This window comes from Heterodontus francisci, chromosome 29, assembly GCF_036365525.1.
Source record: "Heterodontus francisci isolate sHetFra1 chromosome 29, sHetFra1.hap1, whole genome shotgun sequence".
NCBI classification, from domain to species: Eukaryota; Metazoa; Chordata; class Chondrichthyes; order Heterodontiformes; family Heterodontidae; genus Heterodontus; species Heterodontus francisci.
The window spans coordinates 29956114-29979483 of record NC_090399.1 but is presented as its reverse complement, the minus strand read 5'-3'; the positions used below and the strand labels follow the sequence as shown (position 1 = coordinate 29979483).

Genomic DNA, 23370 nt, shown 5'->3' with positions numbered 1-23370 from the left:
ACCTGCAGCTCCACTTATATTGAGTCAATGCCTCACAATGCTCTGACCTCATCCCCTTCTGCACTGGCAAAAGGAACATAGGAAATGGGAGCAGGAGTTGGCCATTCGGCCCCTCGAGCCTGCTTTGCCATTCAGCTAGATCATGGCTGATCTTCTACCTCAACACCATTTTCCTGCATTATCTCCATATCCCTTGATATCTTTAATATCTAGAAATCTATTGATCTCTGTCTTGAGCATACTCAATGACTGAGCCTCCGCAACCCTCTGGGTCGAGAATTCCATAGATTCATCACCCTTTGAGTGAAGAAATTCCTCCTCATCTCAGTCTTAAATGGACTACCTCTTATTTTGTGTGTGCCCCGATCCTAGACCCCACCCCAGCCAGGGGAAACATGCTTCCTACATCTATCCTGTCGAGCGCTGTAAGAGTTTTGTATCCTTCAATGAGATCACCTCTCATTTTTCTAAACCCTAGAGAATCCAGGCCCAGTCTCCTCAATCTCTCCTCATAGGACAATCCCGCCATCCCAGGAATTAGTCCGGTGAACATTTGTTGCTCTCCCTCTGTGGCAAGTATATCCTTCCTTAGGTAAGGAGACCAAAACTGTACAAAATACTCCAGGTACAGTCTCAACAAGGCTCTATACAATTGCAGCAAGACTTCTTTACTCCTGTACTCGAATCCTCTTGCAATAAAGGCCAACAGACCATTTGCATTCCTAATTTCTTGTTGCACCTGCACATTAGCTTTCAGTGACTTATGAACAAGGACACCCAGATCCGTTTGGACATCAACACTTCCCAATCTCTCATCATTTAAGAAATACTCTGCATTTTTGTTTTTCAAACCAAAGTGGATCACTTCACATTTTTCCATATTATATTCCATCTGCCATGTTCTTGCTCACTCACTTTTAGTCTGTCTAAATCCCCTTGAAGCCTCTTTGTATCCTCCTCACAACTCACATTTCCACCTAGTTTCCCACAGCAAGGAAAGATAGAATGATAGACAGAGTTGCCTTTCTATAGCACCTCGTGGCATCCCAAAGTGCTTTACAGCCAATGACGTACTTTTGAAGTGGAGTCAACACCGTAATGTAGGAAACATGGCGGCTAATTTCCACACAGCAAGATCCCACAAGCAGCAAGGTGATAATGGTCAGATGAGCGGCTTTTATTTAATGATGTTTATAGGGGTTTAAACATTGGCCAGGCCCCCAGGGAGAGTTCCCCTGCTCTTCACGTCCACCCGAGAAGACAGGCCCTTGTTCTGACATCTCATCCGAAAGAAAGAGACTTGCATCCTAGAAATTCCAGCACAGAAGGAGCACATTCTTCCCACTGTTGCCTGTGCCATGAATAAATCTTCCACTGGAGCTATCTAGCCTAATCCCGTTTCCTTGCTCCTTCCTTTCTCCCTGGAGGGACAACAGCAAGACAGCTTCCATGTTGCATACTGCAAAAGTTAAGTTTCTGGATAGCTGCCCTGCGTATCATGAGAGGAGGAGCAGGGAGTGAGGCCCTTTGACGTAGACAATGGCCGGAATTTTACGCCCCCCAAAAGAGCGGGCTGGTGAGGGGGGTTGAGAGGGGGTGTAAAATGGTGTGGGAGGGTGTGGGGGCCCTTCCCAACCCTCTCCTGTCTCCGCTGCCAATTTACGCGGGGCAGCAACGGCGAGAAACAGCCCACCCGCCCCAGGCCAGACAAGGCCCTTAAGTTTTTTTTATTCATTCATGGGATGTGGGTGTCGCTGGCTAGGTCAGCATTTATTGCCCATCCCTAATTGCCTTTGAGAAGGCGGTGGTGAACTTCGTTCTTGAACTGCTGCAGTCCATGTGAGGTAGGTGCTGTTGGGAAGGCAGTTCCAGGATTTTGACCCAGCAACAGTGAAGGAACGTCAGGATGGTGTGTGACTTGGAGGGGAACTTGCAGGTGGTGGTGTTCCCATGCATCTGCTGCCCTTGCCCTTCTAGTTGGTAGAGGTCGTGGGTTTGGAAGGTGCCGTCTAAGGAGCCTTGGTGCATTGCTGCAGTGCATCTTGTAGATGGTACACACTGCTGCCACTGTGCGTCGGTGGTGGAGGGAGTGAATGTTTGTGGATGGGGTGTCAATCAAGTGGGCTGCTTTGTCCTGGATGGTGCCGAGCTTCTTGTGTGTTGTTGGAGCTGCACCGATCCAGGCAAGTGGAGAGTATTCCATCACTCTCCTGACTTGTGCCTTGTAGTTGGTGGACAGGTATTGGGGAGTCAGGAGCTGAGTTACTCGCTGCAGGATTCCCAACCTCTGACCTGCTCTTGCAGCCACAGTATTTATATGGCTACTCCAGTTCAGTTTCTGGTCAATGGTAACCCCCAGGATGTTGATATTGGGGGATTTAGCAATGGTAATGCCATTGAATGTCAAGGGGAGATGGTTAGATTCTCTCTTGTTGGAGATGGTCATTGCCTGGCACTTGTGTGGCGTGAATGTTACTTGCCACTTATCAGCCCAAGCCTGGATATCATCCAGGCCTTGCTGCATTTCTACACGGACTGCTTCAGTATCTGAGGAGTTGTGAATGGTGCTGAACATTGTGCAATCATTAGTGAACATCCCCACTTCTGACCTCATGATTGAAGGAAGGTCATTGATGAAGCAGCTGAATATGATTCGGCCTAGGACCCTACCCTGAAGAACTCCTGCAGTGATGTCTTGGGACTGAGGCAGGAAGTCCTGCCCAAGACCAACTAAGGGCCCGGGGACTGTAAAATCCGGTCTGGATCCCCAGGCCCGGTGGGGGCAGGATCGCCTCCGACTTTTCACTCGATGGACGGTTCCCCCCCCAACCCCGCCCAATGTAAAATCCAGTCCAATGTCAGAGCTGGATTACTGGCCCATGGAGTCAAGATTTTTTTTTTAAACTAAGTGGGAGGGATAATTTTAACCCAAAACCCAGCCTCCAGGAAACTGATGTGATCGGGTCAACCATCTGTTTTAAACCTTGCCCCATTCTAATCTTCAATGAAGTCTACCTGCCATTGGCTTTGGCGAGTGGGACACGATTGGAGCTTTCAATCAATCACTTGCTGTCAGAGAAGACAGTGGTGATGTCACTGGATTAGTAATCCAGAGGCCCAGGCTAATCTCCTGGGGACATGGGTTCAAATCTTACCATGGCTGCTGGCGGGATTTAAAATTAATTAATAAAAAACAATCGGGAATTGAAAACTCGTGCAAGTAATGGTGCCATGAAACTTTCATGGATTGTTGTCAAAAACGCATCAAGTTCACGCATGTCCTTTTAAGGAAGGAAATCTGCGGGTCCTTACCTGGTCTGACCTACATGTGACTCCAGACCCACAGCAATGTGGTTGACTCTTAACTGCCCTCTGAAATGGCCGAGCAAGCCCCCCAGTTGCCAGCAATACCCACATCCCATGGAAGAATGAAAAAAAAGGGTATGGAGCGAAAGCTAGAAAATGGAGTTGAGCTGCAGGACAGCTGTGATCTCATTGAAACATATAACATTCTTAGAGGGCTTGGTAAGATCGAGGCTGTTCTCCCCCTTCCCTAGAGATCCTAGAAGTAAACTCTTGACCATTTCGGACCGAGATGAGGAGAATCTTCTTCACTCAGAGGGCTGGGAATCTTTGGAATTCTCTACCCCAGAGGTCTGCTGATGTTCAGTCCTTGAGAATATTTAAGACTGAGATTCATGCATCCTGGGGCACTGAGGGATATGAGGATAGGACGGGAAAAGGTCAGCCATGATCGTATTGAATGGTGGAACAGGCTTGACAGATCATATGGCTCCTATTTCTTTATGCTTTCCTGATCAGGTTTGGGGCTGAGGGACTGAATGGCCTCCTCCTGTTCCTAATGCTACTATCCCATCAATCAGCAGTTAGCATTGCCCCCAAAATGGCTGTTTAAATTCGCACCCACCAGTTTTTTGCTGCCAGACACCAGGAGCAAGGTCACCTTGCAAGATAGAGTTCTACACTCCCACTCACATGTAGGGTGATGGTAGGATAGTGGCTATGTTACTTGACTAGTAATTGGGCAACAGGCTTTCAAATCCCCGCATAGCGGTGGGAGAATTTAAATTTAGTCAATTCAATCTGGAATAATAAGCTAATATCAGTAACGGCAACCATTAATCTCACAGATTGCCATTAAAAACCCATCTGGTTCATTAATGCCCTTTTAGGCAAGGAAACCTGGCCTAGATGTGATCCTAAACTCACAGCAATGTGATTAACCTTGAAAAGGCCTAGTATTCAAGAAGGTGCGTCATCACCACCTTCTCAAGAGCAATTAGAGATGAATGGATAAAGAGGAAAAAAAATTCATCTGGGTTATAAAATGGGATGGATGAATCGGGGGCACATTGTTGGTGTAGAGGGTGTGAAACTGGACTCGCAGCTTAGTAGCCATGAATTCAAATCCCACCGTGATCCAAGTCATTGTGCTGTCATGCGCTCCAGATCCAAGAATGTTTGCAGACATTCAATAGTAATTCTGGGAGACAACTTCTGGTATGTCCATATCTGCTGGGACACGTTGTAAAATTAAGGAATGCCGATTACGATGTCAGATTGATATTCTAAGATCTGACATGGTTAGCCAACCCCCACCCCACCAGGGCCCCAGCTACAGTAAGTAACAATCCTCAGTCCCAGAATTACTGGAAGTAGCAGCCCCAACTTGCCTGGATGCGTGCGGCTCCAACAACATTCAAAAAGCTCGACACCATTCAGGACAGAGGAGCCCACTGGATTGGCACCCCATCCACCACCTTAAACATTCATTCCCTCCACCACTGTCACACAGTGGCAGCAGTGTCTACCATCTACAAGATGCACTGCAGCAACGCACCAAGGCTCCTTAGACAGCACCTTCCAAACCCGCGACCTCTACCAACTAGAAGGACAAGGGCAGCAGATGCATGGGAAAAGCACCACCTGCAAGTTCCCCTCCAAGTCACACACCATTTCAACCTGGGCAGTTCCTTTATCATCACTGGGTCAAAATCCCGCAACTTCCTCCCTAAAGGCACTATGAGTGTACCTGCAACACGAGGACAGCAGAGGTTTAAGAAGGTGGCTCACCACCACCTTCACAAGGGGCAACTGATCAACTTGAAAACCCCGATTAGGTCACCTCTTAACATTCTCTGTCCCAAGAAGACTGGATCTAACTTTTCCAACCTCTTGAGTTTGTGCTAGCAATTCAATTCGATTGAATCACACTAGATAAATAATGTCGCAAGTTTCGAGTAGACTGCTAAAGAGAATTGGAATCACTGGATGACTTAGATTCAGGAACATTGGAACATATCAAAGACTGTACAGGATGTGTGTTATGATATAACATGTACATGGTATGCTGTTTTGAAATATATACATATGGGGCTGAGAGAAATGGAATAGAAGGTAAATTTTGAAGGGTGGTGCAGCTACTACTTCTGCAAGTCCGCACCTGCTTCTCTTTAGGGAATAAATATTTCAGGCAAAATTAGAAACAGGACACACCTATGCCTGTTGATTCATCCCTACTCCATGGAAATTAGGAATTGTTCAACAGAGTAGGAGCACATTGTTCGGAGTAGTTTGAATCTTGATATATGCCCTTGCTACACGGGGAATGTCATCATCCAGTCTGCCTCGGCATGCCCGCTGAAAATTAAACCCATAAATCACCAGCTCTCCTATGCAACAGGGCAGGGGTTTGCTGTCTATTTAGCTGGGTAAAGCTTTACCAATGTAGAACGAGTCACTTCACTGGACTAAAAAAAGAAAGCGTAAGAAAGAAAGATGGGCTTGCATTTCTATAACGTCTCATCTGAGCTCAGGATGCCAAAGAGCGCCTGACAGCCAATGAAGTACTTTTGAAGTGTAGTCGCCGTTGTCATGTAGAAATCACGCCGCCACTTTGGGCACAGCAAGGTCCCACAAACAGCGACCAGGTGAAGGCCAGATCATCTGTGTTAAAGAAATTGGTTGAGGGATAAATATTAGCCGGGGCACCAGGGAGAACTTCCCTTCTTTACTTTGAGACAGTGGCCATGGGTTCATTTACATCTAGCTGAGGGCACAGATGGGACCTCGCTTTTAACGTCTCACCCAAAAGCCAGCACCTCTGACAAAGTAGCACTCCCTCAGCACTACACTGGGAGTATTATACGCTCAAGTCTCTGGACTGGGGGCTTGATGCCATGACCTCCTGACTCAGAGACATGAGTGCTGCCCACTACTCACCAAGCAACAGCCACTATGTAAACTGCATGAAGTGAAAGGGGTTACACTCCCTCGAAGGTGATCCCTCAATGGCAATTGCAGGTCCCAAATTCCTAAGAAGCTTTCAATAGTTCAGTGACCTCCCAACCCCACAGCCTCCACCACCTAGAAAGACAAGGGCAGCAGAGACAGGGGAGCACCACCACCTCCAAATCCCCCATCATCCCAAAGGGAAATACATCACTTCATTGTCACTGGCTCAAAATCCTGGAACTCGCTCCCTGGCAGCACTGTGGGTGCACCTACGGCACACGGACTGCAGCGGGTCAAGACGAAGGCAGCTCACCACCACCTTCTCGAGGGCAATTAGGGACGGGCAATAAATCTCAGCCTTTCCAGCAATGCCCGCATCCTGCGAATTAATGAGAAGAAAATTCCTTTCAATGGAAGCTTAGTTCGAAAGCCAAGCTGTGGTCAATGAGTCTGATGCTAGGTGCTAGTCTGTAAAAAACAAAGTGGGAAGTATCCCGGGCTTTTTTTTAACATTGGGAAGCCACTTGTCTGAAACTTGTTGATGGAGCAATGCTGGCAGATGGATCGTGGTTTCATTAATAGCTAATAATAAGCTTTGTTCAGATCTGCATCAGGCTTTCTGGCAGACATGGAGCAGATCCAGACTTGATTGCGGTATTTATTCATTTTGAGTAACTCAGAGCAAGGGCCACAGAGCACAGTGTTGTAACGATTGCACCTCAGCATAATGTAGTCCATTTCGGTGGGACATCCCAACTCTGCGGCTTGATGGATGGCCCCTCGTCTGTAAAAGGCTCGAGCCATTATCGCCCTCAAGGAGACTAGCTGCCTGCACTGTCCCAGTCGTCTAGGGACAGGGTGCCTCCCCACTCCAGACACAGAACGCACGTGCTTAAATCTTGTCTGGGTTCAGGCGTGACTGCCTCCCAATTATGGGCTGAATTTTATCAGCGCGCCGCACCGATGACATAGAGGGGGAGACCGCCACGTCCCCGGCAACCTGCAGGCAGCAGTGCCATTTCTAAAGGGCTTCAAGCCCTTACAAGTCATTTTGATCTTTAAAGTGATATTCTGTTGCATTGTGTGCAAAAATTGAAATCAATGCTGGGGGGGCCCCGTTCCCACCCGCCCCCAATGTTTGTTTTCGGGGCAATATGAGCACCAAACCCCAACATCCCCCCCCTCCCCCAACCTCTTCACTTTGTTCCTTCAACACCTTCCCACCATCCCCACAACCAATAGGAATAGTTTTCCCTGCTTCTGCCCCCTCCAGCCCCGATAATTTTAGTCCCCCACCCCCTCCCCCGCTGTGTCTTGCCTCGGAACTGGAGTTCCGAAGGCACGCGGGTTGCAGCCAGTTGGCTGTAAAATCGGCATGGGACAGCCGCTGGCGGCAGGTAGGTTAATTTGGACTTTAACTCATTTAATTTCAATATGTAAATGAAGGCCCCCCAGGTCAAGCGGCAGGGGGGGCCACACCGAGGCCTCACCGCCGCCAGTAAAATGCGGCGGGGCCTTCTCGGCGTTCATGGGTCGTGGTGGGCCGCTCCCGCTAGCATTTCATGGACCTCCCCGCCACGACCCACAGCGTCGAGGTGCTGGTCAAATTCAGCCCTATGTAACTGGTTGGGTTTTGGTGACAATCAGGCAGGTTTACGGCTGATTTTCTGGTGCGGGGGACACAGATTACCAGGCAGCTCGCCATGGTGGGGGCTTCTGCAAGTCTCATTACCATGACGAATGTGTTACTGCAGCCCACAGTACAAAAAAAAAACAAGTTACCAGGATCAAAGCTGCAGATCGGTTTAATCAGGGATCTGGAGTTCACTCAAAACTCGACTTTGCAGAAAAAACAGTCTTTTGTCTGTAGCTAATGCTAGACCTCATTGTCACAAGGCGAGCCGCCTTAAACAGTGTTCAAATCACACGCAGCTTCCACAGTGCGGACTGCGACACCGACCACTCCCTGGTGTGCAGCAAGGTTAGACTCAGACCAAAGAAGTTGCATCATTCCAAGCAGAAGGGCCACCCGCGCATCAACATGAGCAGAATTTCTCACCCACAGCTGTTACAAAAATTTCTAAATTCACTTGTAACAGCCCTTCAAAACACTCCCACAGGGGATGCTGAGACCAAGTGGGCCCACATCAGAGACGCCATCTATGAGTCAGCTTTGACCACCTACGGCAAAAGTGCGAAGAGAAATGCAGACTGGTTTCAATCTCATAATGAAGAGCTGGAACCTGTCATAGCCGCTAAGCGCATTGCACTTTTGAACTACAAGAAAGCCCCCAGCGATTTAACAGCCGCAGCACTTAAAGCAGCCAGAAGTACTGCACAAAGAACAGCTAGGCGTTGCGCAAACGACTACTGGCAACACCTATGCAGTCATATTCAGCTGGCCTCAGACACCGGAAACATCAGAGGAATGTATGATGGCATGAAGAGAGCTCTTGGGCCAACCATCAAGAAGATCACCCCCCTCAAATCTAAATCGGGGGACATAATCACTGACCAACGCAAACAGATGGACCGCTGGGTTGAGCACTACCTAGAACTGTACTCCAGGGAGAATGCTGTCACTGAGACTGCCCTCAATGCAGCCCAGCCTCTACCAGTCATGGATGAGCTGGACATACAGCCAACCAAATCGGAACTCAGTGATGCCATTGATTCCCTAGCCAGCGGAAAAGCCCCTGGGAAGGACAGCATTACCCCTGAAATAATCAAGAGTGCCAAGCCTGCTATACTCTCAGCACTACATGAACTGCTATGCCTGTGCTGGGACGAGGGAGCAGTACCCCAGGACATGCGCGATGCCAACATCATCACCCTCTATAAAAACAAAGGTGACCGCGGTGACTGCAACAACTACCGTGGAATCTCCCTGCTCAGCATAGTGGGGAAAGTCTTTGCTCGAGTCGCTCTGAACAGGCTCCAGAAGCTGGCCGAGCGCGTCTACCCTGAGGCACAGTGTGGCTTTCGTGCAGAGAGATCGACTATTGACATGCTGTTCTCCCTTCGTCAGATACAGGAGAAATGCCGTGAACAGCAGATGCCCCTCTACATTGCTTTCATTGATCTCACCAAAGCCTTTGACCTCGTCAGCAGACGTGGTCTCTTCAGACTACTAGAAAAGATCGGATGTCCACCAAAGCTACTAAGTATCATCACCTCATTCCATGACAATATGAAAGGCACAATTCAACATGGTGGCTCCTCATCAGAGCCCTTTCCTATCCTGAGTGGTGTGAAACAGGGCTGTGTTCTCGCACCCACACTTTTTGGGATTTTCTTCTCCCTGCTGCTTTCACATGCGTTCAAATCCTCTGAAGAAGGAATTTTCCTCCACACAAGATCAGGGGGCAGGTTGTTCAACCTTGCCCGTCTAAGAGCGAAGTCCAAAGTACGGAAAGTCCTCATCAGAGAACTCCTCTTTGCTGACGATGCTGCTTTAACATCTCACACTGAAGAATGCCTGCAGAGTCTCATCGACAGGTTTGCGTCTGCCTGCAATGAATTTGGCCTAACCATCAGCCTCAAGAAAACGAACATCATGGGGCAGGATGTCAGAAATGCTCCATCCATCAATATTGGCGACCACGCTCTGGAAGTGGTTCAAGAGTTCACCTACCTAGGCTCAACTATCACCAGTAACCTGTCTCTAGATGCAGAAATCAACAAGCGCATGGGTAAGGCTTCCACTGCTATGTTCAGACTGGCCAAGAGAGTGTGGGAAAATGGCGCACTGACACGGAACACAAAAGTCCGAGTGTATCAGGCCTGTGTCCTCAGTACCTTGCTCTACGGCAGCGAGGCCTGGACAACGTATGCCAGCCAAGAGCGACGTCTCAATTCATTCCATCTTCGCTGCCTTCGGAGAATACTTGGCATCAGGTGGCAGGACTATATCTCCAACACAGAAGTCCTTGAAGCGGCCAACATCCCCAGCTTATACACACTACTGAGTCAGCGGCGCTTGAGATGGCTTGGCCATGTGAGCCGCATGGAAGATGGCAGGATCCCCAAAGACACATTGTACAGCGAGCTCGCCACTGGTATCAGACCCACCGGCCGTCCATGTCTCCGTTATAAAGACGTCTGCAAACGCGACATGAAATCGTGTGACATTGATCACAAGTCGTGGGAGTCAGTTGCCAGCATTCGCCAGAGCTGGCGGGCAGCCATAAAGACAGGGCTAAATTGTGGTGAGTCGAAGAGACTTAGTAGTTGGCAGGAAAAAAGACAGAGGCGCAAGGGGAGAGCCAACTGTGCAACAGCCCCAACAAACAAATTTCTCTGCAGCACCTGTGGAAGAGCCTGTTACTCCAGAATTGGCCTTTATAGCCACTCCAGGCGCTGCTTCACAAACCACTGACCACCTCCAGGCGCGTATCCATTGTCTCTCGAGATAAGGAGGCCCAAAAGAAAAAAGAAATGCCAGCTCTCAAAGGCTGAAAACTGAAAGAACAGGTTTGGGCCTTGCCTAAACAATTAAGAATACTCACTCTATAGAGAAAGTTGAAGAGTGAGATTTTGAGGGGAGGGGATACAAAGTTGGCTCTCAGAGAAGTTTTGCATCCTGCCCAAATCTTATAGTCCGAATAGTCGTCTCTCAAGCAAACACCACTTATAAACATAAAAGCAAAATACTGCGGATGCTGGAAATCTGAAATAAAAACAAGAAATGCTGGAACCACTCAGCAGGTCTGGCAGCATCTGTGAAAAGAGAAGCAGAGTTAACGTTTCGGGTCAGTGACCCTTCATCGGAACTGACAAATATTAGAAAAGTCACAGATTATAAGCAAGTGAGGTGGGGGTGGGGCAAGAGATAACAAAGGAGGTCTAGATTGGACCAGGCCACATAGCTGACCCAAAAGGTCACGGAGCAAAGGCAAACAATATGTTAATGGTGTGTTGAAAGACAAAGCATTAGTACAGATTAGGTGTTAATGCACTGAATATTGAACAGATTGTCTGGTCATTATCACATTGCTGCTTGTGGGATCTCGCTGTGCACAAATTGGCTGCCGCATTTCCCAAATTTAAAACAGCGACTTCGCTTCTGCAACAATTTTCACTTACACAGCTCCTGTAATGGAGTTAAAGCTTCAAGGGAAGGATTATCAGATAGAATTTGCTGCTCATTGTTGTCTGTCCCTTAATTCGAGGGTGACGTCTACTCAGGGTCCCGAGTTTCTGCTATGGGTCTTCAGGTGATTGAACAGGTCGATTGTCGACCCGCAGATCTTTGGGCACATGGGGCAGGACGCCCCACGAGGCAGTGGGATCCGGAGTGCAGGATTTGCTTCCTTTTCTTCCCTTCTCTGCCTCATCTTTAAGGCGTTTGGTCTCAAAGCATGATGCGGTTTGGTGGACAAGTTGTCGTCATTTTGAATGACTGGTAGCAAGCTCCTCCCATTCATCAATGTCAATGCTGCCATGCTTCAAAGAGAGCTTCAGGGTGTCTTAGACGTATTTTCTTTGTCCTCCCCTGGAACGCTGGCCATTTGAGAGCTGAGAAAACAGGATCTGGTGGGGAAAATGACAAGTAAAAACTTCAGCTTAATTACAATCTCGACAGATTGCTAACATAGAATGTTGATGGTGTACGAAATGCAAAAATTAGAACTTTGGCTATCTCTTCATGCTTTTGACTAGTTTGGGCCCTGTCGGCCATCCGGACAGTGTCCAGTCCATTGAAGTTGGTTTTGAAGGAAAACAAGAAATGCTGGATTCACTCAGCAGGTCTGGCAGCATCTGTGGAACGAGAAGCAGAGTTAACGTTTCGGGTCAGTGACCCTTCTTCGGAACCCCAAGAAGTTCCGAAGAAGGGTCACTGACCCGAAACGTTAACTCTGCTTCTCGTTCCACAGATGCTGCCAGACCTGCTGAGTGAATCCAGCATTTCTTGTTTTTGTTTCAGATTTCCAGCATCCGCAGTATTTTGCTTTTATTTTGGTTTTGAAGGAGTTTTGTCTGAATGCTTGTGGAACTGGCTTCAAGAAGGACACTAGTGTTTGTTCGATTGTCCTCCCATTGAATCCGGAGGATACGGCGGAGGCATTGCTGCTGATGGAATTTCTCTAGTGCTCTTAATGTGTCGCTGATACACAGTCCAGGTCCCACTGCAGTACAGGAGTGTGGTGACAACAACTGCTCTGCACACTAACCCTAACCCTAACGTGCCTGTGTGGAGTTTGCAAGTTCTCCCTGTGTCTGCGTGGGTTTTCTCCGGGTGCTCCGGTTTCCTCCCACAAGCCAAAAGACTTGCAAGTTGGTAGGTAAATTGGCCTTCATAAATTGTCACTAATATAGGTAGGTGGTAGGGAAATATAGCGTCAGGTGGGGGATGTTTGGTAGGAATGTGGGATTAGTGTAGGATTAGTATAATTGGGTGGTTGATGGTCGGCACAGACTCGGTGGGCCGAAGGGCCTGTTTCAGTGCTGTATCTCTAATCTAAAACTAGGACTTTTGTTGACTTGCGGAGGTCTTTGTTGTCAAACACTCGCTGCCGTAGTTTGTAGAAGGCTGAGCTGGTGCAGCTGATCGGGTGTTAGATCTCCTTGTCAATGGTAGCCTTTTGAGAGAGGTGGCTGCCAAGGTATGAGAAGTGCTCAATATTTTCCAAAGTCTCTCCTTCAACAGAGACATGTCAAAAGATATTATGACAGGTGACTTAAAAGCTTTGCCAAAGAGGTAGACTTTAAGGGTTGACTTAAAAGAGGAGAGCGAGGAGCTGTAGAGATGGAGAGATTCAGGGAGGGGATTCCCTAGCTTAGGGCCCAGACAGCTGAAGGCACGGCCGCCAATGGTGGAGCAATTAAAATCGGGCGACACACAAGAGGCCAGAATTGGAAGTCAAAAGTATTTGATGGGCTGTAAAGCACCTTGAGCCATCCTAAAGTCGCGAAAGGCACTTATTATAAATGTGAATCTTTCATTGTATAATTTACAGCTTTGTTTGGCTAAATTGTCCATCTGCCAGTGAGGCTGTTGTTGAGTCCTGTGTGTCATTGATAAGTCACCAGAGCCTCATGACGCGGTTCAGGAACTGTATTTATAGAGCACTTGAACTTAATGCCCAGTGGATTGATAGGGTTCTAATTTGGGGAGTGCAGACAAGCACACTGCGAGAGCCACTCGTTCAGACAAGAGATTCCACTGAGCTGTGGCTCGGGGCCTGCCACGTTTTATGCATTTTTTTTAACCTTCCATGCGTTGGATCTGAAGCATTGACAACAGTGTAAGGAAACGAAAACGACCGCTTCCCACCTTGCACAGTGTGTCAATCCCTTTGGATGGCGAGGGAATTAACCCTCCCAATCAATTTCAGTCACCATGTTGTAAAAAAGATACAGAAGCACTGGAGAAGCTGCAAAAAAAAAATGATCCTGAAATGCCGGGGGTGGTGGGGGGCGGGGGGTGGGGGGGGGTGGTGGCGGGGAGGGGCGGGGTTGGTGGGCAGGGGGCGGGTCTCCATATCTGGAAAGGATTGACAGGCTGGGTCTCCTGAGGGCTGACCGAATAAAGCTCTTTAAAACTCTGATAGGTTTTGATAGAGTGGATACAGAGAGGATGTTTCCACTTGTGGGGAAGAGCAAAACTAGAGACCAATATAAGATAGTCACCGAGATATCCATAAGGGAATTCAGAAGGAAACTACCTGAAGAGTGGTGAGAATGTGGAACTCGCTACCACAGGGAGTGGTTAAGTGGGAGCGGAATTGTACAGATGCAGTTAAGAGGAGGCAGGATACGCATTATGAGGGAGAAGGGAATAAAGGATAATGCCGAAAGCGTTAGATGAGGGAATATGGGAGGAGACTCGAGTGGAGACATAATTGCCAGCATGGACTCGTTGGGCTGAATGGCCTGTTTCTGTGCCGTGTATTCTATGTAATCACCTTTTCCCCATCCACAGCGAGGCGCCAAGCAGCAGTCACCTGGAGGAAGTCATATAGCATCTTTCACAACCACAAGGATGCCCCAAGCCACAGTACAGCTTTTACAGGCTCCAGGCATTGAATGGCCTGTTCCTCTTACGTTCCACAATTGACTTTCCAGTATCCCCTTCTCCCACAGCAAACTCATGCAGGAATAGGAAACTAGGCCCCAGAATTTACTTCTCACCTGAGTTGTCCCCGAAGCAATTCACTTGATTGTTTTTTTTTCAAGGGAAACTTGAATTATATATTATACAACTTGCACTAATTCCTGCTCACCTGCAATGAAACGTCCCCATGTGCAGCAATATTATATATTGAATTATATTTGCATTATATAATGGGAGTAGGAGTAGGCGATTTGGCCCTTTGACCCTTTAACTGTCAATCATTAACAACCTCAGGATGTCCCAAAGCACTTTATGAGCAATTAAGCACTTCTTGAAGCGTAGGCAAAACGGCAGCCAAATAGCGCACAGCAAGATCCCACAAACAGCAATGTGATAATGACCAGATAATCTGTGTTTTTTTGTGGTGCTGGCGGAGGGATAAATATTGGCCCAGGACACCGTGGAGAACTTCCCTGATTGTCTTCAAAATAGTGGTGTGGGTTTATTTACGTCTACCTGAGAAGGCAGACAGGCCCTTGGTTTAACTTAACAGCTGAAGGAGGGATGACGCTCCCAATCACTTCTCCCCATCCACAGTGAGGCACATGCAGTGCACACCTTGAGGACATTGGAAGCCAATTGCCATCTTAGGTGCGCACATGTATAGGAGAGGTGGCACTGGTGTTGCAAGATCACCTGGTATTAGTTCAGCTCCCACAGTGGGCAGCTAATATGTGGCCAACACCAGGAACATAACATGAGTAACTGCTGGATTGGTACTTAAAGGAAAGCCCAACTTGTTCAACTAAAACTGCAGGTTCCACATCCGTAACATCACCCGATTCTGCCCCCGCCTCAGCTCATCTGCTGCCGTAACCCTCATCCATGTCTATGTTACCTCTATCCTCAACTTCTCCAACGCTCTCCTACTCGGCCTCCCATCTTCCACCCTTCATAAACTTGAGCTCATCCAAAACGCTGCTGCTGGTGTCCTTACTCGCCCCAGGTCCCGTTCACATATCACCCCTGTGCTCGCTGACCTATATTGGCTCCCGGTCTGGCAACGCCTCAATTTTAAAATTCTCATCCTTTTCCAAATTCCTCCATGTCTTCGTCCCTCCCTATCCCTGTAATCGCCTCCAGCCCCAGAACCCTCCGTTATCTCTGCACTCCTCCAATCCTGACCTCTTGTGCATCTCTGATTTTAATCGTTTCGCCATTAATGGCTTCAGCATCTAAGCTCTGGAATCTCCCTCCTAAACCTCTGCACCTCTCTCTCTCCTCCTTTAAGCTGCTCCTCAAAGCCTGCCTCTTTGACCAAGCTTTTGGTTACCTGCCCTAATGTCTCCTTATGTGGGTTAGTATCAAATTTGGTTGGAAGCGCCTTGGGTCGTTTCATTACAGGTGAACAGGAATTGGTTAGGACACAGACAGCAGGGTTTTGGGTGAGTTCAAGTTTATGTTTAGTTTAGAGATACAGCACTGAAACAGGCCCTTCGGCCCACCGAGTCTGTGCCGACCATCAACCACCCATTTATACTTAATCCTACACTAATCCCATATTCCTACCACATCGCCACCTGTCCCTATATTTCCCTACCACCTACCTATACTAGGGGCAATTTATAATGGCCAATTAACCTATCAACCTGCAAGTCTTTGGCATGTGGGAGGAAACCGGAGCACCCGGAGGAAACCCACGCAGACACAGGGAGAACTTGCAAACTCCACACAGGCAGCACCCAGAATTGAACCCGGGTCCCTGGAGCTGTGAGGCTGCGGTGCTAACCACTGCGCCACTGTGCCGCCCCTATAGAGGCTGATAGATGGGAGACCAGCCAGGAGAGCATTGGAATAGACAAGTCTAGAGGTAACAGAGGCATGGATAAGGGTTTCAACAGCGGACGACTGGCATGGACTTGATGGGCCAAATAGACTCCTTCTGTCCTGTATTGGCTATATGAGCTGAGTCACGGAAGAGACGGACGATGTCACTGCTACAGAGATGCAGTGCTGGTATTTTTTGTAATGCTGTGTCCACTGTCGCAGTATTCATAGAGTTAATTATTCCATCTCTTATCTAAGTAGGAGTCTCGGTGTGGGACAGAGTGGAAGGGACATGTGGGTTTCCTGTTACCACACCTGTCACAACCCTTACCTGGAGTAGCCAGGTGCGTAGCCTGCAGCAGGGGCACCACAGGGATAAGGGAACTGAGAGGTCAGTCCTCAGTGACAGAAAAGGGATTGAGATAGAGACAGAGATACAAGTGCCATTAAAATAAAAAGCAAACAAAACACTGGGGTTCATTCCTAGAGAGTTGGAAAGCAGAGACGTTAAGTTCAACTTGTATAGAACTTTGATTAGAGTACACTTGGAGAACGGTGCACAGTTCTGGTCTCCATATCATACAAAAATGATATAGAAGCACTGGAGAAGGTGCAAACAAGATTTGTAAGAATGAATGATGCGAGGTTATAACTATCAGGAAAGATTGAACAAGCCAGGGCAGTTTTCTCTTGAAATAATAAGACTGAGCAGTAAACCAACAGAAATCTTTCAGATTATGAAAGGGTTTTGATAGGGTAGACGCAGAGAAGGTGGTTCCACTTACGGAGAGACCAATACAAGGGGCCTGAAATATAAGATTGCCATTAATAAATCCAATAGAGAATTCAGGGGAAACTTCTTTATCCAAAGAGTGGTTTGAATGTGGAACTTGATACCAAAAGGAGCAGTTGAGGCAAATAGGACAGACGCATTTAAGGGGAAGCTCGATAAATACAGGAGGGAGAATGGAATGTTGATAGGGTGAGAGGAGGCGCATATGGAGTAGAAGCACTGGCAAAGGGCAGTTGGGCCAAATGGCCGGTTTCTGTGCTGTAAATAGACTCATGCAGCACTGAAACAGACCCTTTGTGTCTGTGCCAACCATCAACCACCATCCGACATTAATCCCATATCCCCACCTTCCCTCAATTCTCCTGCCACTTACCTACACTAGGGGCAATTTACCTATCAACCTGCAAGTCTTTGGCTGTGGGAGGAAACTGGAGCACCCAGTGGAAACCCACACAGTCACAGGTAGAACCCAGAATCAAACCCAGATCACTGGAGCTGTGAGGCTGCAGTGCTAACCACTGCACCACCCTTGTTGTGTAATGCTGTGTAATACTTTGTAACAGAAAAGGCAGAAGGCACAGGTTAGGAACAGACAAAGTAAGGTTCGTTTTTCAACGAGTCAATGGGACAAGGCTGTCCAAACGGAACACCACAAAGATTGAAAGGTGAACCAGAAAGTAGCAATTAGATGACTGAATTCCAGGTCAAGGGGGGGGTGGGGGGGGGGGGGGCGGGGGTGGCAACAGTCAAAGTGGGGGGGAGAGAGAGACACAGATAGCAAGATATAAATAGATCCGGAGCCAGACAGCTAAAGACTGTAAAGAATGAAAATGCTGGATGGTTAGCAGGGAATCACAAGATATTCATTCAGTCGAGGCATTCGCATGACATCATGGACCACAAGAGTGAAATGAGAAAGTTGTATATTCATCCAGTGAACCCTGGCCCATGTGTAATGCACCAGAAGCTATGTGTGGTGTGTATAGTACATAGCAGGGAAAGATTCCTGTGTATCAGATTCCTGCTGGCAGGTTCCACAATGGGCTTTACTAAACTCCCTCTTCCACCTGGTATGTTGCAAACGGCCACACAAGGACCGGGTTCTGTCAGCTGGATGGCTGAGGGAGAAAGTCACTGGAAGGAAAAAAAAAGGAAGACTTTTATTTTTCCAAAGATATGCTTTATTTGTAAAATTTGTGAAATAAAAAAATTACATAACAGTTCAAACTGGACATTGCATAAAGTGCAATACAGATCAGTTTCTTTCAATCCAGTACATGAGGTGCCTCAATACACTTTGACATTATATTTACAATGTACGTGTCAAACATTCTCTGGGTGCATCCAGCCCGAGGGGTTTTACACAGGTTCCAGCCCCTTGGTATACTATGGCGGGAGGGCCTTACACAGCGGCCTTTTCCCATTGAGGATAAAAAGGAAGGCTTACATTTATATAGCATCTTTCGCAACCACCAGAAATTTAGAGCCAGCTGACCCTCAGTTTAACATCCCATTAAAGCAACAGTACCTTTAATAGTGCAGCATTGCCGCAGGACTGCACTGCAATATCAGCACAGAGTTTGCATTCGAGTATCAAGAGTGGGACTTGAACCCACAGCCTTTGGAGCCAAAAAGGGGAAAAGTACAACCCACTGGGCCGCAGTACAGCTGTGCTAGAGGCCACGGTGAGTAAAAATGTGGACAGAAACGGCCAAATGTGTGTAGCAGCTGGCAAGGTGTGAAAGTAGCCCTGAGTGGCTTGGGAAATCACGCTTTATTACCAGTGTTTAAGCGCTTTAAATAATAAAAAAAAACCACACACAGGCTGCAAATTAGGAACCTCCCCCTCGCCTCCTGGTGATCTTAAATCAATGGGAAATAAACAGCGACTGGGCCTCAGCCAGGCTGAATCACAAGAGAACATCTCCATCGAGCTCAGTAACAGCGTGTGTAAGCAGCAGAGACCTGGGGCAAATTCTCCAAACATTTGCTTTATTTGCACATCAGTCAGTCCCACCCTTCAAAAGAAGAGAGCTGTCTGGAGATGAATTGTCCCCCCGGGGCAAAGAGCGGGGAAGGGGGTGGGGGCCTGAGTGTCTCCCGTCCGCCTGCCAAGACTTTGGCAGGAGAGCCGCAGGAACCCGGGGAAAACCCAGTGCAGATGGTCAGGACTGGGCTCGAAAATCCCAGCTCCCTGACAAACGACACCAACTTGCATTTCGACAGAGCTTTTCACGGAGAGAAATATCCCGATGTTCCAATTTTAATCTACTTTCCTGCTTGCCAGAAAGGATGACCAATTTGATAGCAGTCTGACAGGGAAACACAACCTCAGTAGACGGGAACATCGGGCAAGTAACGTGAAAATTGTCAAACCTCTTTTTGTCTCTTTGGACCTCTGCGCTCTCCTCCCATCTGACTCCCATCGCTCCTCACTGCAAATGGTGTCGAACGCTGTGCACACCTGGATCTTGCCTCCTTTCGCACACAACACGGTGTCTGCACTGCCGCCACGCACTTGGGAATGTCGCGTTCTCTTGCACGTGGCAGTCAGGGTGGCTCCCTTACCATACTCGGAGTCAGGCAGAGAACAAACTCCCCCTAACCCCGGTCCAACAACTCTCAGTGTCTCACCAGTGTAGCCAAGTGGCAGCTTCGTGTAATATGTGACACCTCGATATTGGGTTGTAGCTGCCATGGAGTTTTTTCTTGCTGTCTGCGGAGAAATCTAACACAAGAATGGCGACAAGCTCAACAGCGTTTACTGGATGGTTAGCAGGAGCCCTCGACTCTTTGCTCTCAGATATTGGCAACCCATCCCATCTCTTAAGATCCTCCAACACACATTTCTCACTGCAGCGGTTTGAGGTAGGAATGAGAAAGAGAACATCACTAGTTTCTGATCGTCCCCTATCGCCGCCTTTTATCTAGTGCTGCCTCCAGATTCACTATTTATTTCAGTCTGCCTTCAACCCATAGAGACAGAATGTGGAAAATAGAAAGCTTTTCCTGCCCTGGCCACATTTCCAGTCATTGTCATAGGTTCAAAAGAAGATTTGGCTTAGCACTTGCTGAGTGAGAAGCGGAAAGAAGGGATTGAGTCCATTGGAATTTCTTACATTGGGAGTGGATGGGAAGGGATTGAGTCCAGTGGAATTCCTTGCATTGGGAGGGCATGGGAAGGGATTGAGTCCATTGGAATTCCTTACATTGGGAGTGGATGGGAAGGGATTGAGTCCAGTGGAATTCCTTGCATTGGGAGGGCATGGGAAGGGATTGAGTCCATTGGAATTCCTTGCATTGGGAGTGGATGGGAAGAGATTGAGTCCATTGGAATTCCTTGCATTGGGAGTGGATGGGAAGAGATTGAGTCCATTGGAATTCCTTGCATTGGGAGTGGATGGAAAGAGATTGAGTCCACTGGAATTCCTGACATTGGGAGTGGATGGGAAGAGATTGAGTCCATTGGAATTCCTTACATTGGGAGTATATGGGAAGGGATTGAGTCCATTGGAATTCCTTGCATTGGGAGTGGATGGGAAGAGATTGAGTCCATTGCAATTCCTTACATTGGGAGTGGATGGAAAGAGATTGAGTCCATTGGAATTCCTTGCATTGGGAGTATATGGGAAGGGATTGAGTCCATTGGAATTCCTTGCATTGGGAGTGGATGGGAAGAGATTGAGTCCATTGCAATTCCTTACATTGGGAGTGGATGGAAAGAGATTGAGTCCACTGGAATTCCTTACATTGGGAGTGGATGGGAAGAGATTGAGTCCATTGGAATTCCTTGCATTGGGAGTATATGGGAAGGGATTGAGTTCATTGGAATTCCTTACATTGGGAGTGGATGGGGAGAGATTGAGTCCATTGGAATTCCTTGCATTGGAAGTATATGGGAAGGGATTGAGTCCATTGGAATTCCTTACATTGGGAGTGGATGGGAAGGGATTGAGTCCATTGGAATTCCTTGCATTGGGAGTGGATGGGAAGGGATTGAGTCCGTTGGAATTCCTTGCATTGGGAGTATATGGGAAGGGATTGAGTCCATTGGAATTCCTTACATTGGGAGTGGATGGGAAGAGATTGAGTCCATTGCAATTCCTTACATCGGGAGTGGATGGGAAGGGATTGAGTCCATTGGAATTCCTTGCATTGGGAGTGGATGGGAAGGGATTGAGTCCGTTGGAATACTATGTGACGGTGCAGCGCTGTCTCAGTAGTGCGCTGGGCGCATCAGCCTGGATTATGTGCTCAAGTCTCTGGAGTGGGACTTGATTCTACAACCTGCTGCCTCAGAGAGAACTGTGTTGCAGTAGTGGATTTGGCAGGGCTGGGGGCCGGGGGACAGGGGTGCCGTAGTGGGGTGGGGGTGGGGGGAGAAGGGGGAAATGCGGACAGAGATCTTTTGGATATTTCTCAGGGTGTTGGGGAAAAAGTGTTTTACTGAATTGTCATTTTGACGCCCCCAGACACACAGAGCAACTATCGACTGCCCCCTCCTCCCACCTCCTCATCATCTAATCTAATCACTCCTCTCACAGAGCTACTGACCCTTGCTGGCCACCAGCTCGAGTGGTCATCCTTCATGGGAGCATAAGTGTCAGCTATTCAACCGTGAAGAGGGTGCAGGTCTCTGCAGCCGAGTCCTGCCCTTGTCCTCACCCAACATCCTCAATGACCATCGGCGTAATTGAGTCTCTTGGCTGCCGGCTATTTTACGGTGACAGTGCAAACAGTAGAATCGTTTCGTGACAAAGAAGGAGGCCACTCGGCCCATTGCACCCATGTTGGTCTTCAAACATCGAAAGACTTGCATTTCTGTAGCACCTTCCATGACCTTAGTTCACCTTAAAAGGCTATGCAGCCGATGAGGTACCTTTCGTTGCTGTCCTGTAGTGGTGGCCAACTTGTGCACAGCAAGATCCCACAAACGGCAATGTGGTAATGACTGGATTGCTGCCTTAGTGATGCTGACTGAGTGACAAATATTGGCCCAGGACAAAGGGGAGAATTGGCTTGCACTTCTTTGAAATAATGTCCGTGGGGACCCTTTACCGAGAGGGCAGACGGGCCTCAGTTTTAATGTGGCGTCCAAAAGACAGCTCTTCTGACAATGCAGCATTCTTCAAGCATCTCACCGGGAGAATCAACCTGAATTTTGCACTTTTACCCCTGGAGCGCGTCTCGAACTTGTAACCCTCTCGGCTCCGTGGTGAGAATGTCACAGCTGACCCATTTCACCTGCTCACCTTGTTGCCCCTCCCTGCTTCCCGTGAAAGAAACAAATCTTGAGGGTGCGAGGCCAATGGGGGAATCGGGCCGTGTTCCTGCCGGGTGAGCCTGCCCCTTTAAGAGCTGCACCTCTGTTCCACTTTCTCCAGCAGCACTGCTGGGAGGAGGGGGGAGCAGGAGGAGGAGGGGCAGCTTTTGTGGGTTGGTCTGCAAACAGCTTTGTATCTCGGAGTTCTGAGTAAACTTTTAAAAGCATTTGGCTAACCGTCTTCAGACTGCCTCTCAAGTTGTGGGAGCCCATGACTGCCACTGGGCGGAGCCTGTGAAACACAGCGGCAAGCACCAATTGGTCGCTCAACCTCCGCCCCACTCCCCCCACCCCCCCCAAACCAAACCAGCATATGTAATGTTAATGAGCGAGCAGTTTGGTGCATGAGATAAGAGATGGGATAGTTTACTGACTGACTCCCAGAGCAGGTCTCTCCTGGGTTATGTGGAGCTGGGTTCTTTTAACTTCGTCGTTGTCATCCCACCAACCCACACCCCCTCGCCCACCGCATGCTCCCTCCATCCAGCAGAGTGTAACGGGGAAAAGCAGCGTCGCGACGGGGAGGATTAAGTCCGAGGTGGAAATCGAACCCCCCCACCACCACCGAGACTGAGAGATCTGGGATTAATCCGTACGCAGGATAATTGGAGCTGAGCTCAGGAGGGAGTGCCTTTACCCTTTTGGATTCACCTCAAGGTAACGAATGTCTACCCTCGCCTGACATTTTTCTTCTGCCACTGTTGTTTTCTCCCTGTGAAAAAACATTTCAAACCCCACCACCCCCTCTCCCCCTCCCGCACCCCCTCCACCCTCCCTTCTTTTCCCTCCAATTAAAAAAGAGGAAAGCAAGATCCCAGGGATGACCTCATGGTTCACCCTCACTGGCAGTGAAGGGAATTTAGCACCGGTTTAAAAATCGTTGTTTTCAGGCTTTATTCAATTGATTGTAGTGATTAAACGCTATGCATTTATTAACTGGGTGTACAAAAGAGGTTATTTTCTATGGTCCTCCAGCTGAACTTGTCTGGTAGTGTTTGTATAACTGATGATGAGATTATGTTAGAAGGTTGTGGGTTTAAGTCCCACTCCAGCTGCTGTGTTGTCAGGAGGTGCTATCTTTCAGATGATGCCCTGTGTAGCCCTCCTGGGTGAGTG

The 23370-nt window shown here is 48.3% G+C and overlaps 1 protein-coding gene across 3 annotated transcripts in view; it reads left to right on the top strand.

The window, feature by feature from the left end:
• LOC137346228 (discoidin domain-containing receptor 2-like) overlaps positions 1-23370 on the top strand; it is a 161164-nt gene that overhangs the window by 33952 nt on the left and 103842 nt on the right. For 2 of the 3 annotated variants that reach the window (XM_068009661.1, XM_068009659.1), the window contains exon 1: positions 22580-22911. The exons of the other annotated variant lie outside the window; for it this stretch is intronic. The gene's annotated coding sequence lies outside the window, so the exon portion shown is untranslated. Of the gene's footprint in view, positions 1-22579; positions 22912-23370 lie in introns of those variants that run through there. 3 annotated transcript variants of the gene reach the window in all.